Genomic DNA, 16,354 nt, shown 5'->3' with positions numbered 1-16,354 from the left:
TTCTTTCTCCAGTGGATTAAGGCAAACAGAGCTTAAGTGACTTGCCCAGGGTCATACAGTATCTGAGTAAACATAGTAAGCCTCTGAGGCCAGATTTGAAGTCTGGTCTTTCTGGCTCCAAGACCGGCGTTCTAGCCACTAAGCCACCCAATGTCCTGTATGGCACATAGCAAGTGCTTAATAAATGGTTGTGGATGCATTGATTCTGTTTGACTTTGTCAACTCCGAGGCTGGGAACTGAATAAAGAAAGCTCACCTCACCCAGTGCACGGATACAGCATTGAGAAGCACTTAATCAGCACTCTGCCAACCAGGATTTCTATGGCATTTCCTCCCCCCAAACGACTTCCACCTGGATCATTCATTCAGCGAACGTGGCTTTAACCTGGGCTCCCTTAACGTGTTTTGAAAAATATTCTGATAAGTACACATCTTCACGTTTGGATTTTTTTGTAATCCTATGTATTTATGATGCCTTTAAAAGCATTGCTCAGAGAAGGCAACTGTGAGGTTTCACCACACTGCCAAAGGTCTGCTGTGTAAATGCAGAAGCTAAGTTTAAATCCTGGCTTCCCAAACACACTCCAGTCCTTCACCGATCTGCATTCAGGGCACTTTCCCCTCCCTGCCTCCATTCAATATTAAATAGAGATTAATTTTTACAACATCTCAAAAAGATAGCTGAATTATTTATTAAATAACTACCTACACTCACACCACATCCTTCCTAGACAAGCTCCTTGTACATAGCTCTTGAGGGTACACGTACCCCAGCATGGGAAGCCCTGGTTTACATGAAGGATATAAATTGTCCAGTCACAGTCTGGGGCAGAGCTAAAACCCAGAGAAGTGACTTATGGAGAAAAGCTGCCCTTGCCACCTGCCCGACCTGTCAACCAGTCCACCAAACCAGTTCACCGCAGTTCCAATTTCAATGCCCTCCCTGTATTTCCCAGTAGGTACAAATTGCTCTAGGAGTGCCCCTCCCAGCTTCTTTCCCACATTCCCCTGGTCTTACTCATTCCTCTTCTCTTTTAGCCACCATGTGTGTATGGGAAATATGGGCAAAGACAGTAGTACTGAGCTATTATGTGTGTATGTAAAGCTTTCGGTTAACTCAAACACCAAAGAGAGAATAAGAGACTGAGACAGATAAAACCGTATCTATCTCTAATTATAGATGTGAATATCTATTTTTATGTAGATATCTATAAACACTGTGTAGATAGTTTCAGTTCCCCAAAAGCTTCTCTCTCTCTCACACACACACACACACACACACACTCCGTGGTGGGTAGCATAAATACTACTATCTCTGTTTTACAGAGAAGGAAACGGAGGCTGGAATCTATTAAGAATCTTGCCCAGGATCTCATCACCCATAAGTAGGGGGGCCAAAATTTGAATCCAAACCTCCCACATCCAAGTCAGCTTTGAAAAGGTGACATGACAGTGAGAAACGACCCTCTTTTTTCATCCTCCACCATAGCTTAAACCACGCCAAATTGCCCAAAAGTCTGCAATACCCTAATTCACTGAAAAGAGAACAAAATATCCCAAGACTCCTACTATTAAAACGTGACTTCCCAAAAACATGTGAATAGAAGGCGGTCAGAGGAGTCTGGGACTCGGAGAGGAATAGAAGCCTAAAATGCCCCAAGGTCCCACCTGTGCCCCGGGGACGGACACCTCTCAAAGAGATCCAGGCCTCCCCCACAGCAGGCAGCCCCCTTTTCCCTTCTGGCTTCAAGACTCAGTGGTCAGATCAACAGAACTACCCCAGCCTGTTAAGGGCATGTCAGGAGTTGGCCCCATTCTCGGACTTGGCCTGAGCTGTTGTTACCTCATGAGGGGCCTGCTGTCTTCCCACGGCATCCCTAGTACTTAGCATACAGTGGGTAGCACGTAGTAAATGACTTGCACATATACATACATACACATGTACGTACATACATGGATGTATCTAGAATACACAAATGTAAGGTAACATGTAAAGTGCTTCACAAACCTGAAAGAGCCGTAGCGCTTTAAATTTGAGCTCTAAGCATTATTAAATGCTTTGCTCTTCATTCTGAAATCAGAACTAGTTTTAGTCCTTGACAAGCACAGTGAGGGAAGGAATTTACCCCTGATGTGACTGACTTGAAGACGGTGGGCAGTAAGGTGTCCCAGGGCCTTGGGGGCATGCCCCAGGATGCCTGCCAGCCTCCCTCAGCCTCCTGCTCTCCTTCTGGAGGAGGACTGGGAAGAAAAGCCAGGAAGGAGAAGCCCCTCCAAGACTTCTCACCTTCATGAGGAAAGTGAGAGTCCAGAGGGAGCAGCCCAAAGCCAGCAGGTGAAGGACCGAGGTTCCCAAGGGAAAGAAGGATCTGCAGGAGGAGAGTGTCTGGGATGAAGGCAAAGGGCCTGCACTGGCCCATCCATGGCAGGAGCCCTGAACCTTGCTCCCTAGGAAGGGTGGGGCAGGGGCTTGCTGACTGTTCTCCTCCCTCCCTCCCTTCCAGAGAGAACTTTAAACCAAGGTTCCCATCAGTGTGTGTTCTCTCTCCACACATGACGGGACGGAGCCCAGGAAAAACATTTCCACGCCTTGGGCAGGGGCGCCAGCATCTGACACACCTGGTTCTTGCTCTGAAGAAGCTAAGCCGGCACCTAAAGGAAGTCTGGGGACCCTGATTCTGTGGGTCAGTCAATCCGCCCACAGGCAGGTTAAACATTGCCCAGGCCACGGCCCTAAGACAAAGATCTACAAGGGAAGTTAAAGCCAGCTTCGATCCAGGAGAGGCTCACCTTGCCCTTATAGAAGAAGCTGGAGTTTACAAACGGAGATTTGCAAGTGCTGGACAAGGAATCTTATGCCTATTTTACAGATAAGGAAACTGAGACAAAGGGACGTTAAGTAACTTGCCCAGGGTCACAAAGCCAGAGTGTTTGAAGCTGGATTTGAACTCGGGTCTCTCTAACTTCAATTTTAGGCTCTGGCCCCCAGCATTCAAGACACAACGTGCCAAAGCTATGAACAAACAAGACCAATACAGAACGTGCTAGGGCAGCATTACAGGGGATCACAAAAGGCTTCTGGCAGGAGGGGGGATTTTAGCAGGGACTCCAAAGAACCGGAGAAGCAGGAAGTAGTGACCAGAGAGGAGGCAGGAATCCCTTTGACATGGGCAATCCCATAAGCGTTTATTAGGAGCCTACTACTGGTCTGAGGACCTCCCATGAGGTGGCACCAAGGCCAACTATTCATCCAAAGTAGACTACACCGCCTCTGCCACCCTAGGCAAGACACAGAACCTCTCTGGGCCTCAGTTTCCTCATCTGTAAAGTAAATGGGTTGGGCCAGATGATCGCTAGAGTCGCTTCCCACTCTAAATCTATGATCCTAGGGTCCCACGTTTACTCAGCAGTGGTCACAAGAAGAGGAAACAAAGCAGTAATATATACCTTCCGTTGTGTGTGTGCGTGTGTGTGTGTGTGTGTGTGTGTGTGTGTGTGTGTGTGAGACAGAGATCTATATTTACAAAACAACCCACTCTTACAGGTGGTAATGGAACATGCTTCCAGGTAGGTCAGGCTAGAGGGTTCCCCTGCCATGACAAAAGGAGGAAGAGGCAGACCTTGCTGTCAATACAACTTCATGCTTCCCTAAGAAGAAAAATCCCAGCAAGTTTGCCTACTGCCCTAGGGCATTAAGGGGGAGAGGGGTTCCCAGTTACACACCCAGGGCTTCTGCTAGGACATCAGCTGGTCTTCTGATGGGGTTAGGAGTGAGGTGACCAAAGATGACCTGCCCTATCACTCACTGCAGGATCTGCCAGGCCACCATAAATGATGTGAAAGAATCCAGGTTTGACCTTCTCAGTTCTCTTAGGATCACAGATTTAGAGGGCAAAGGGACCTGAAAGGCCACTGGCTGTTAAGGGGAGCCACCTTGCAGAGTGCAAGGTCTGGAGATAGGAAGACCTAAGTTCAAATCCAGCCTCAGACACTTACTAGTTGGGTGATTGTGGGTAAATCGCTTAACTACTGCCTGTCTCCATTCCCTGACCTATAAAATAGGGTTAATGATAGCATCTACCTCCCAGGGTTGTCGGGAAAATTAAGTAAGACAATGTTTGTGAAGTGCTTAGGACAGAGCTCGGCACATAGTAGGAGCTCTAGAAGTGCCTGCTCCCTCCCATTCCTCTAAAGGATTTGCCCAAGTCAGAGATAGTGAATGGTGGCCCCAGAATGGGCAGTGACTCCAGTGAGAGGATCTCCCTCCTCCAAACTCACCGCCGCCCAGCAGAGTCAGAACAACGGCTCCCGCTTAAGTGAGGCCAATCCACTGCGGACCGTAACAGTCTCAATTCCATCTGTCCTGGATGAACTGTTAGGAGAACAGTTAACTTAACCTTTTTTAAAATCCCTTCCACTGGCCCGAGGTGCTTCTCAGCATTCAAACACTCACTTCTATCCAATGAAGCGCCTTCCTGCTTCTAAGGCCCAACTCAGGCCACCTCCTACAAGGGAATCTGCTGGGGTACCTCCCCTTGCCTCCAGGTGGTAGGAAGCTCTCAGTGTTTCATAGTATTTGCTCTGAACTTTTTCTTCCCATTCACTTCACTGTTCCCTAGATGAGTTATTTGGGTATTTGTCTTCCAATTAAATAAAATTCAACACTTCAGTGGGTGCTTACTGTTAGCCAAAAGTATAAACTGGGTTCCGTAAAATCTATGGCTGCCCTTGGGATTCCTCTCAACATAGTACCCTAATGCTTGGCCAGCCTTTCTCAATAACTTGGCCCCTCTTGGATGACAGCCCACCAGAGACCCCAATTTATACACCACCTAAAGCCTGGCATGATCAGGTTTTGAAGAGGCATCCTGGGCCTCAGAACTCTAGCACACAGTGAAGCTGGGGGAGCAGCTCCCAAAGGGTGGCCTAGCTTCAAAGATTCTGAAAAGTCAAAAGTATCCTCATCGTCATGCTCATTTCTAACATGGTAACTATCATAACCTACATAAACAAAACCACTCTGGGATCCTCAATGATTTTCACAGGGTCCTGGGACCCTAAGGTTTGAGAACAGAGGAGGTGGGAATTCCTGGCATTCTAGAAAGGACTCAGCCCCTCCACTTGGCCCTAACGACTGGTTCAGCTTTGATCTCCCCTCATTCATTTGGGAAAGCATTCCATCAAGTTCCCTGGCAGGACAGAACTAAAGAACTGGGTATCAAAATAGCACCTTTCGGAGCCAGGACATAGGGATTACTCAGCCCTCAGTGGTCCAATCTGCCTGTGAAAAGCAGCTGGTGTCTATCATGAAGCCAGTCGGCCTGGCAGGGTGTGCAGGCCCCTGGGACACTCAGAACTGGCCTTCCCCAGGACCCAGCTCGTTTCACTTTTTTCAAAACTCCTCTAACTCTTGCCATTCCAAGCAGAAAAGATGACACCACGGGCAGGCAGAGGGCCTCTCCTCCTGGCCTGTGGACATTGCAGAAGGGAAACAAAGGCCCCCAAGCCACAAACATGGGCCCATTTCCCCCCCCCCCCCCCCCCCCCCCCGCCCCACCCCCCACACCCCCCACCCCCCCCACCCCCCCGCCAGGGCAGGCTCAGGAGGGCTCCTGCCTCCAGACCACAGGCCTTCCTGCCCGACAAATAGGGACCTGCCAGATTACTCTGTGTGTGGTAGGGCCTGTCAGCAGCTCTTCCACAAATGCCTCCACAGAGCCCATGAGAATTCTCTGATAAAGAACCAGGCCCCACTCCTTAGTGCACTGTCACCACCAAACTCGACTTAATCATTTCTTTTCTGTCTTTTTAAAGATCCTGGAATTCCTGCTGGGGCTCCCCAGTGCCCTCTCTCTAACATTCAGTTTCAAGAGCACTAGCTGACTGCCAAGTGTGGGCAGACGCAGAGTGTCTGCACCCCAGACCCCGTACCCCAAAGTCCAAGGCAGACGACTGGACCGGAGATGACAAGGTAAGGAGGGAAGAGGATGGTTGGCTATGTATGCTATATCATGGCACATGCTCTATTAATTATTATATAGCTGCATTCCTTCAACACCCCACAAGCATTTATTAAGCCCCTACTGTGTGCCAGACACCAAGATACAAATATACCAGAAAAAAAAAAGTCAAAGGCTTAGAACTAAAAGTGGCCTCAGCGGGGGAGCTCATAGTGTCTAACAACTTCATTTTACAGACCATGAGGTTCAGTGAGTAGCTTCGCCCCTGGCAGGATCTGAACTCAGATCCCTCCAGTGACTGCTTTTTCCACTATACAACACAGAACCTGCTCTCAAGGTGTTTGCATTCTCCCCGAGTGGAGAAAATCACAAACCCATTAAGCAGACACAAACCATAGACAAAGTGGGGGTGGGCAGGAAGTGACCAGGATCAGCTTCCTCCTGGAGGCAGCTGGGTCTTGAAGGGAAGGAAGGATTCTCCTAGCAGACTTGAGGAGGAAAAGCAATCCAAGTTCGTCCAATGACCTACACGTCACTGGTCCCTTCGCTTGGTCGTAAAATCCTAAGAAGTTTAAAAATAAAAGCAGAACTGGAATTCTGTGAATAAAGTGCCTAAAATGTCCACACCCTCTGACCCAGGGACTCCACTGCTAACCAGAGATCCCTGATAAGAAGAAATTTCCCAAGGAACACAGGAAAACCGAGAGCAGCATGCTTTTGGTGGGAGCGGACAGTGGAAACAAAGTAGATGCCCATCGTCGGGAGAAATGGCTACACAGATGTGGGCGATGTTACTGTGCTGGATGGAATACCAGCTATGATGAAGACCAAGAGGCATGGAAATCATGACGTGAGTTGACGGAGATCGAAGTGAGCAGAGCCAAGCAAACCCTAGACACCAAGACCACCCAACTGAGGTCAATGGGAAGGCCCACCACCAAATGACTGAGCAGGAGCATTGAGGAAGGCACCTCTTGTGCAGCGGGGAGAGGTCCACAGGTCAGAGATATGCATCTATTTTCAGATTTGGCTGATTGCTTTTTCTTTTCTTTTCCCTCTTTTAAAAAATATTTTGTTATATGGGATGGCTCTCTGGGAGGGGAATGCGAGGGCTACAGGAAGAAATCTGAAAGATGTAAAAACAAATAACAATAAAAATATTTTTAAATAAAACACACACGAAGTGTCCTGTGACTGAAATTAAACTACTTTTTAAGAAGTGAGCACCTACTTCAGAAAAACTATCAACTGAAATCATCAGAGACCAGAGGGCCAAGTACTGGCTCTGGAGGTGGAAGGCCCAAGACTGGAGCCCAGCTCTGCCAGCCTAGGCCCTTCTCCTCTCTGGGCCTATCTGCTCATCGGTCAAATGGGGGTGGGAGGAGGTGGATGAGAGGAGCTCTCAGCCTCCTTCCAACTTGAAATCCTATGAACACAAGTCTGTACTCTCGAAGGCATGACTGATGAAATCACAGAGCCAACCAACAATTTTTTTTTTTTTACCAAAGAGGAGAAAGGTGAATAATGAAAATCTATTTATAATGGTTGCCTGTCTCCAAGAGTCCCGGTGACACAATTTAGCCCACAATTGGTCTGAACCAGCCTTAAATAACTGTCAAAACCCAATCCCACAAAGTCACTAGGCCCATGTCCCTGCACTTCTCCTTCCTTTCCATGTTCACTGTCCATCCCAAGCACTCCCCACAGTATCTACTGCCTCCCATGTCACCTGCCCAAGATTCCCTGAACATTCAGCAAGGCTCCTGCACACAGGCAGATCCCCATACATTCAAACGATGGGAGGCCGAGGCCGAGGCCGAGCCCGGCAACTTTGTTTTGTGGAGTGGCCAATTTCCCTGAAACCCTCCCGGGTTTCCTTCAGTCTCTCACTGTCCGTGTAAATGGGACGTTCCACACTAGAGGGATTGGCAAAGGCTTCCTGGAGAAGGTGGCCCTGGAGCTGAGCCTTGAGGAAATGGCGAAGACTGAGAGGGGGGCAATGGGACCATGTGTTTGAGGAATGGTTTGGCCAGGCTGAGGTTGCCAGTCATAAGAAGGCTGGAAGGGCAGGCCGAGGCCAAGCTGGGAGAGGCTTTGATGCCAAGCAGCAAGACTTCTACTGGATTCCAAGCAAGTGTCTGTCACTCTTTTTTGCTGCAGGGACTCAGAAGAAGGTTTTAAAGCACCCAAAACAAACTACAGAGGGCTAAAAAGGAAGAAAATGATAATGGAATGTAGTGGTAGAAATGTGCAAAAAGCAAGTTCACAGGTCCCTGCTCTAGAGTTAAGAGAGCCAGGGGAGCTTCTGAAGCAGCAACGTGACCTAGGCTGCTGGGTCCACACTGATCCTGTGGCCCTGATCATAAGGTAGGAGAGTAAAAAGGAAGTTAAGCAGGAGGGAAAATGGGATCATTTCACCCTCACTGGGCAGTTTTTGTTCAATTCCTTTCTCTTCAAGTAAAAATTAATTCTCAAGTCTGACTGCTAAAGTTTCCAAATACGCCTAAAAAAACATAAAAAGTCTAGGAAGGGCAATCGTGGAAGAGCTCCATTAGCCCCGAAGCAGCCAGAGCATTACTTAGGGCAGCTGGACAGCCTAGTGGATAGAGCACCAACCCTGGAGGCAGGAAGACTCATCTTTCTGAGATTAAATCTGGCCTCAGACACCTACTAGCTGAGTGACCCTTGTTTGCCTCAGTTTCCTTTTCTGTCAAATGAGCTGGAAATGGCAAACCAATCCAGCATCTGAGAGACAGACAGGACTGACCCATGATAAGTCAGAGTACTGCCAATAGTCTCCCACGCTTCCTCCTCATGTTCCCTGAATCCCACTCACTCTGGCTTCTCCAAAGGAGGCTTCTCTGAAATGAGAGGCAGAGAGTGAGCCTCGAAGCCAAAAGGACCTGGGTTCCAGGACCGTCTCTGACACTCAGCAAGAAAGTCCCATCTCCCGGCGGCACCTCTGCAGTAGCCCAGGCTACTCTCCAAGAGTCCAAACGGTCAAAGAGGCTCCAGTGTGCGGTGGACAGAGGAATTTCCCACACCCATGAAATCACAGGCTCACTAAATATTTATCATTGTGGAGGTGGGGAACCTCCTCCCCAACAGTCGGGAAATGGGGGCCCATGTGCCTCCTCCTCCTCCCCATGGCACTCCACAGAATGGAATCAAGGGGCAGCAAATCGCTTTCTTTTTCTAAAAACTACTGCTGCTTGGTCAAAGACCGACCCCAAGAGTCCTCTTGTCAAGCTGCCTCTCCGGGAAGCTTGTTTTAAAGGAGCACCCATCCTGTCGAGCCTTCCCTTTCTCCTCCTTGGCTCCCTTCATGGCTGTGGTTAAGTTCTGAGGTTCCTGGTTGATTCATCCTCCTAAGAGAGCACTCTTTATGTCATCAGGATTGTACCACAGGATATCTATGGGGGGAATCCCTCTGCTCCCCAGGAACTCAGACTACTACCACTGTCAGGAAAAGACTCAAAAGTCGAGTTGGTGGAGCATCCTGCTGGAATATGTGAATTGTCCCTGACTATCCAAAGGAAACAAAATTCCAAACTAAAACCAAAAGAGCCAGCAAGTTCATCTAGAAGGAAGGAACTTGCTCTTCATTTGTAACTTTCTAATTCTCCTAAACCAGTGAGTGTAAAGTGAAATAAAGGGACTGTGACTAGCCTGGAAAAGGAGCCCAGCAGAAGCGCTGCTGAAAGACCTTCTCCAAGGACAATTTCACAACAGAGGTCCGGCTTCCCATCCTCTCCCCCTCCAACAAGGGACCTGGATCCTTTTGAAACGCCCTTTCCTCTATCATGCTGATATTTGTCCTCATTTTTCAACAGCAGGCCTTTTTGCTCCAAATTAAATGGGGGGGGGGGGTTCAATGCAAGGAGTGTTTATTAATCACCCAGTCTGTACACTTGTATCATGGTGGTCAGAAGGCCCTGGCGTTGGGGAAAGCTGGCCACATCCTGGACTAGTGGCAGCAGCCAAAGGTTCATGGGAGCTCTCCAAGACTGAGTGAGAAGCAGTTGTGATCTGCGCTGGTGGAGGGGGCTTCTCAGCAGAAGCTCCCCACACCCATGAAAGCCCTGTGCGGGATGCTAAGGGGACCTTGCCCTCAATGAGGAGCTGACATTCTGTAGGTCTAACTGAAAGCTGAGAGAGAAGCGATCGTCCAGAGGAGCTGGTGGAAACTCTCCAGGCAGAGATGTAAAGGAATGCGGAGCTAGGGGCCGGTGTGGGCTGAGTGAAGAGAGCGGGCCACAGAACCCCAAGATTGGGGAAGAGGGCCTAGCCCAGGCTGGCTGGAATTCAGGGTGCGCCCTGTGTCCGGAAAGGTAGGCTAGACTGAGAAATGGGTCTTCCACCCTGGAGACACTGAGCAAGAGTTGGTAAAGACCAACCCTCTTAAAGATTAACTTTCTGTTCCTAAATCCCAAAACAATCTGAAAAACTCTGCTGCAAACCATGAACACACACAGCTAGCTGCTGTCTTTCCTCTTCCGCACACGGAGGGGGCCCCGGCACCCCAATGCGGGGTGGATGGGTCGAGGGTGCTGCAAAGTGCAGCTGCCGGTCAGTCTCCCTGTCCGGTCCGCTTCGGAGGCAGGCCCGCGGGGATGACTCAGGGGCTGAATCAGCTGCCCGCACCCGACCCCTCCCCGCACCGGCCGGGTTGGGGGCCCCGCACCCCTCCCCGCACCGACCGGGCAGGGGAACCCGGACTCCTCCCCGCACAGGCCAGGCTGGGGGCCCCACACCCCTGCCCGCGGGGGGTCTCGGACCCTTCCCAAGTCCGGATCCCAAAGCGCTCACACAGCAGGACAAAGAGTTCTCCGCAAACTTTTTGAACGGGACGGCGGTCTCGCACAAGTCCAGGCTGAACCTCGAACCCGTCCGCTTCTCGGGGGTCGCTCCCCGGAGATCCCCCGCTTATCCAGAGCCGGCCCGCGGGCCTCCCGCTCCCCAAAGGGCGACGCAGGGGCCGCGACCACCCACCCGGGGACGCAGACCCTGGGGCAGCCACTGGCCCGACCCCGAGCTCGGGAATGAGGAGGGCAAAGCAGTCCCCCGCAGGCCCGCCCTGGGGAGACCCCGAACCTGCCCCAGGATTCCGACCCGGGAGCCCCGCCCCGCCCCGGGGGCTGGACCGGCCCCAATGGGGGGACCCTCAGGGTCTTCCCACACCTGCCTCAGGGGCAGCACCAGGTGCTTGCGGCCCCGCCCGCCCTCGACCCCTCCCGGGGCTCTCCCCACTCCTCGGGGGAAGGAGGGGCCGGCCAGGGCCTCGGATCCCAAAGTTCTGGGCTCAGAGTCCGGCGTGGGGCACGGCGGGGGCTGTGGCCCGGAGGCTGGACTGGGGTCTGGAGCTGGGCTGGGGGCTGCGGCCCTTACCTGCGGCTGCGGGCGCGGGGCAGGAGGGGCTGCGCCCCGGCCCGGCCCCTGCCCCCGCCCCTGCCCCGGCCCGGGCCCCCAGTGGTCGGGGCGGGCGGCTCGACTCAGGCTCGGGCGCAGGCGCGAACACGGGTCCGGGGTCCGGGTCAAGGACCGGGGGTCCGGGTCACGCGAGTTTGGCCTTCTCTCTCCTCCGGGCAGCGGCAGCGGCGGCGGCGGCAGCGGGAAGCCGGGAGCGGGGGCGGGGCCGGGCCGGGAGGGGCGGGGCCGGCCGGGGGCAGGGGCGGGGCCGGGACGGCGCGCTCTAGCCCAGGGGTCAGCGGGGCAGTTACCCGGATGCACTCGCAGCCCCCGCCCCGCCCGGCCCGGAGGGGAGGGGGGAGAGCAGGAAGAAGGAGGCGGGGGAGGTAGCTCTCGGCCGGAGGAGGGGCGGGGCGGGGCAGGAGGAAGGGAGGGACAGAAGAAGGGACGCTGGGGCCGGGAAGGGGGCCTCCTAGGGGTCAGGCTGACCCAGGAGGGTCCTGACCTCCGCAATCGCGAGGGAGGGAGGGGGAAGGGAAGCCCCGCCCCTCCTGCAGCCCGAGCCCCTCCCCCCGCGGTGATTGTCTTCTCCCTTGCCAAGGTCATCGGCATGCGGCTGTTTGCCTGTTGTCCCCTCCCTTAGACTGGAAGCTCTCTGGGGGCAGGGCTTTGCCTTGCTTGGTTCTCCATGAACTGAGGCCACTCTCTTTGCCCTTTTAGCTCATGTCACCTCTCCAAAGCATAAGCATCGCATTCCTACCAAAATGAAGCAGTTAGCCACCAAACACAGCCCCCCGCAATGCCCTCCCCCACCCGTGCACCCATTCTCCACACTGTCCCCTTCTCTTACACAGGCTAGAACCGAACTCCAATCCCCAGAAACCTCCAGATCCCCAATCAGTAGCAATGTCAGACTGATGTTAATATCTTGACAGACCCCAGCCAGCCCCGGGCCCAGCCTGGGGCGTAGTCGGTGCTTCCTGAATGCACCCTGATTGTGTAAGTGCTTAGTAAACGTTGGCTAAAATGAAAAGGAGTGACCTGACTTCCTGATGTCACATACACTATCAGAGTTTATAGTCCCTCCAGTCATACATTATAGTGTATACTCTAGCCGTTGGTTGGCATCTCCTCCCACTCCCAGGCTGTTAGTTCAGAGAAAACAAGGACCGGGTCTTAAGTAAACTTTGTATCCCTTGAAGCATTCTAGCGCAGCTTCCCTTCCTGAGTGCTCGCTGAGTCAATGAGATGAATGAATAAAAAATGACTTTATTGTCAAGACTTTAGTTTGCACCTTGGTTAAGTGGGTTGTGGGTTATGAGCCACAGATTTCAAATCGTCTCTAGAGCTGTGGTGGCAGACAAACTTTAGCAAGCCAGTACTTTTCTCTTTGTGGTTAAAAAAAATAAGTAATTGATTCAATAGAGGAGTACAAAAAATTATCTTGCCCAGTTGTGATTAGGAGGGAAATTCTTAACCGGACATGACATAAATGAAATTCTAAAAGACAAATACATGATTTTGACTATATAATGATTTTAAAACTTTGCACAAATAAAAGCAATGCAGCCACAATAAGATGAACATGACATAAATGAAATTCTAAAAGACAAATACATGATTTTGACTATATAATGATTTTAAAACTTTGCACAAATAAAAGCAATGCAGCCACAATAAGATGAAAAGATGGGGATTGGCTAAACATATTCACATTAAGCAACTCTGATAGAAGACTGGTGTTCAAAAATCTACAAATAGAAGAAAAAAAGACATGCCCTGCCCTCAAGGAGCTTATATTTAAATGAGGAAAGACAACACAGCAGAGTCAGACAGAATTGAAGGACTGAACATGTCTGGCCAGGGCATTTGCCTTGAAATAGGCATTCTGAGATGAACTGATCAATGAGAAAAAGAGAACTCTGGTCAGAGTGACCCTCCAGAGTGAGGAAGCTACTAGACAATGATGGACTTGGAAACAGAGCCCGGAAGAAGGACTGAACATGGCTGGGCACCTTCCTCAAAATGGAGGTTCTAAAAAGAACTGCCCAATCAGTGGAAAGGGCCTCAAAGGCAGAGTCATCCTCCAAGGTGAGAAGGCTATTGGGTCTTGATGGAGAAAGAAATCTGGAAAGTCCAGAGCAGAGGCCAGAGGGGAATGGAGAGTGAAGATACAGCTGGTGACCCTGGCTTGAAGGGCTTCACCATGATTCTGTGGAGCTGAGTGACTTTGAGCCAACCAAGCAATGCTAAGCACTTTGATCAGAAATAGAACTATGCTGGCCCTGGTCCCTGCATTACAGAAACTTCAGTAATGGCAGCCAAAGAAGATCGATCTCTGTACCTAGGAGGTTCTGAAAAATGATCCACTTTAAAATATACCAAATCAGGCAGTCTAATACCTCAGTGGATCTACGATCTCCACTGACACATATCCCAGCTGATCCATCTCTTCTAGTCCATATCATGCCCAGGTCTTTTCACTTAAACTCTGCTTAGCGTCAGAGCCAAAACCTGAACCCCAAAATAAAGATGAGCTGCTTCTGTCTAGAACAAGACTTCGTGACCTTTTTGCCAGTTTGCCAGTTTGTTGAAACCTATGGATCCCTTTTCAGAATAATGTTTTTATATGAATGAAATTTGTAGGATTACTAAGGAAACCAATGATACAGGGGTGTCCCAAAAGTCTTAGTGCAGTTTTAAAGTATTCAAGCGTACAACTGCACTAAGACTTTTGGGACACTGCATCAAAATACAGTTCTGAACATACTAAAGCAAAATGTTTGTGGGCACCAAGTTGAGAACCCTTGATTTCCAGAACTTTTTTTATTATTTGTAACACTTTTCAGACTAGTTAATGGGGTTAATTGTATTTTCCAACAGATGGGAACCAAAAGTCATTTTCCATTTTTTTAACTCTTGTAGTTGAGTTGTGTCTGATTTTTTATGTTGACGCACACTTAGATGACATTTCTAATAAGTTTTACTATTTGCTGCTAATGACCCCAGGAGTCTTGAATAGCTCTGTATTGCTTCTAAGGAACTCCTCAGTCTAGAATTTAAGGTCTCCTGCTGGTCTAGCTACTGCCTACTCTTCAAGTTTCATTTTATATCATTCCCTCTCACCTGTGGCTCCAAGAAGCTATAGCACGCACAACAGCCACACTACACTGGTAAACTGTCTCAGCAGACAGGCTGAATCAGGTTGAGGGTAACCAACAGGCCTCAAACATGTCAGTGAGTTAGGGGGATGTCTGCCCCAAGCATGTGAGGACTTCCTCTGGTAGAACGGGTGGATGAGAACAATTTGTTCCAATAACCACAAAGATGACCGAAGCAGGCTCTGTGGAGCACTTAGAACTTGGTCAGACATCAAAGATACCAAGGTCATCCATTGTACCAGTTGTCTTGACTTTTGTCTTACCACCGGAGTTCAGTGACTCTGGAAGACAGAGTGAGGCTAATGACTTTGTGCAGCTCTATCTCACTAAAATCCAATTCACGCCCAAGTCAAGACATCACACTGTGATGTCATTGGTTCTTTTTGAAAATATGGCCTCTCCTAGAGAATCCTAGCACCCCTTAACTGGTCTTTCAAACAAATTGTTTTGCCTGCCTGTCAAAACAATGATGCCATGCTGGTAGAATATCCTTATTAGGTCAACATCAGTCAAAGCACTGAGTATATCACAAGCCTGTTCACTTTAACTCCCTAATACAGAGCGATATGGAAACACCCATCAAAAGTTGTGAAATTGTCCATACTTTGAGCCAGCTGTTTGACCTAAATATCAAGGTGGTTTTTGATAACAAGAAAAGAAATACCTGTACAAATTTATTGATAGCTATACTATTTATAATAGCAAGAAGTTAGAAACAATTTTTTTGTTCAGTGGTTGATGGATGGCAAAATTAATTGTGGCACATGAATGTAATGAAATAGTATTGAATTATAAGAAATAATAATAAAAATAGCTAGAATAACCCCTGTACCAAAGTCCACTGATATGGGATTTTCTCCTTATTGGTAGAGATGAATGCCCTGTCCTATCCTATGTCTTGTGTATGTACATGTTATCTTCCCAGACAGAAGGTGAGTTCCTTCAGATTGGGGACTAAGTACAACATCAGTCAAGTAGGCATTTACAAATGCTTGTTGATTGATTGATAGGCGGTGACAAAAGCAGAGCCTAAAGAACGATGGGCACACTTACTACAACTGTTTGGACAAGACATTAACCAGTAAAAAACCCAGGTTAAATACAGTGGATGATGTGGGCATTTGCTGAAACACACAGCCTTCCTTTCTATATATTACAGTGCCCCTTCACCCTACCATAACTGACTACCCAGATGACTTTTCCCAAAATAATAAAAACACTCTTTCTCACCTCTGAAGTAGTATCAAAATATATGTAATTCTCTTTATCTCTTTGTTAGCTCTGGCCCCCCAGCCAGAGACAGTACTTCTGGCAAAACACCCTAATGTTTTCTCTCTCTCTCTCTCTCTCTCTCTCTCTCTCTCTCTCTATCTCCCCCCCCCCCCCTTCATTGAAGATTCATTGAAGAGACTAGTTTCCACCTCATAAAATTCCCTTTTTCATGATTTTGTGATTTCAGGGACTCTTCCTTTGTACTATTAACAAGTGGTACATTACAAAAATGTCAAATTGAATTTTTTTTGTGTTATTTGGCTTAATCTATTGCCAGGGAATTATAAGATCATAGATTTAGAACTGAAAGCTACTTCAGTGGCTTCTTCTTTTTACAGGTGGTGAAACTGAGGCCTAGGGAAGTTAAATGACCTTTGCCCAAGGTCAAACATGAAGTAGATGTCAGAGTCAGGAAGCTTGCTTCATTTTTCATTTGTGTGTTTTGCTAAAAAATATAATTTATCAATTTTCCGAAAGGAACCAATTGAAGAATGTGAAAACATACAATAAAAATGGTTTCAAAAAGAAAATATATCTATAAAGTATAACAAC

The 16,354-nt window shown here is 49.2% G+C and overlaps 1 protein-coding gene across 11 annotated transcripts in view; it reads right to left on the bottom strand.

Moving 5' to 3' along the window:
* LRRFIP2 (LRR binding FLII interacting protein 2) overlaps positions 1–11,558 on the bottom strand; it is a 113,114-nt gene extending 101,556 nt beyond the window's left edge. For 4 of the 11 annotated variants that reach the window (XM_036738552.1, XM_036738557.1, XM_036738555.1 and 1 more), the window contains exon 1: positions 11,349–11,558. The gene's annotated coding sequence lies outside the window, so the exon portion shown is untranslated. Of the gene's footprint in view, positions 1–10,769; positions 10,850–11,348 lie in introns of those variants that run through there. The other 7 variants (XM_036738559.1, XM_036738561.1, XM_036738560.1 and 4 more) reach the window with 3 other exon arrangements.
* Positions 11,559–16,354: the final 4,796 nt, after the last annotated feature.

Source organism: Trichosurus vulpecula, chromosome 9 (assembly GCF_011100635.1).
Source record: "Trichosurus vulpecula isolate mTriVul1 chromosome 9, mTriVul1.pri, whole genome shotgun sequence".
NCBI classification, from domain to species: Eukaryota; Metazoa; Chordata; class Mammalia; order Diprotodontia; family Phalangeridae; genus Trichosurus; species Trichosurus vulpecula.
The sequence above is the reverse complement of the archived record's forward strand: the minus strand, read 5'-3'. Positions and strand labels throughout refer to the sequence as shown.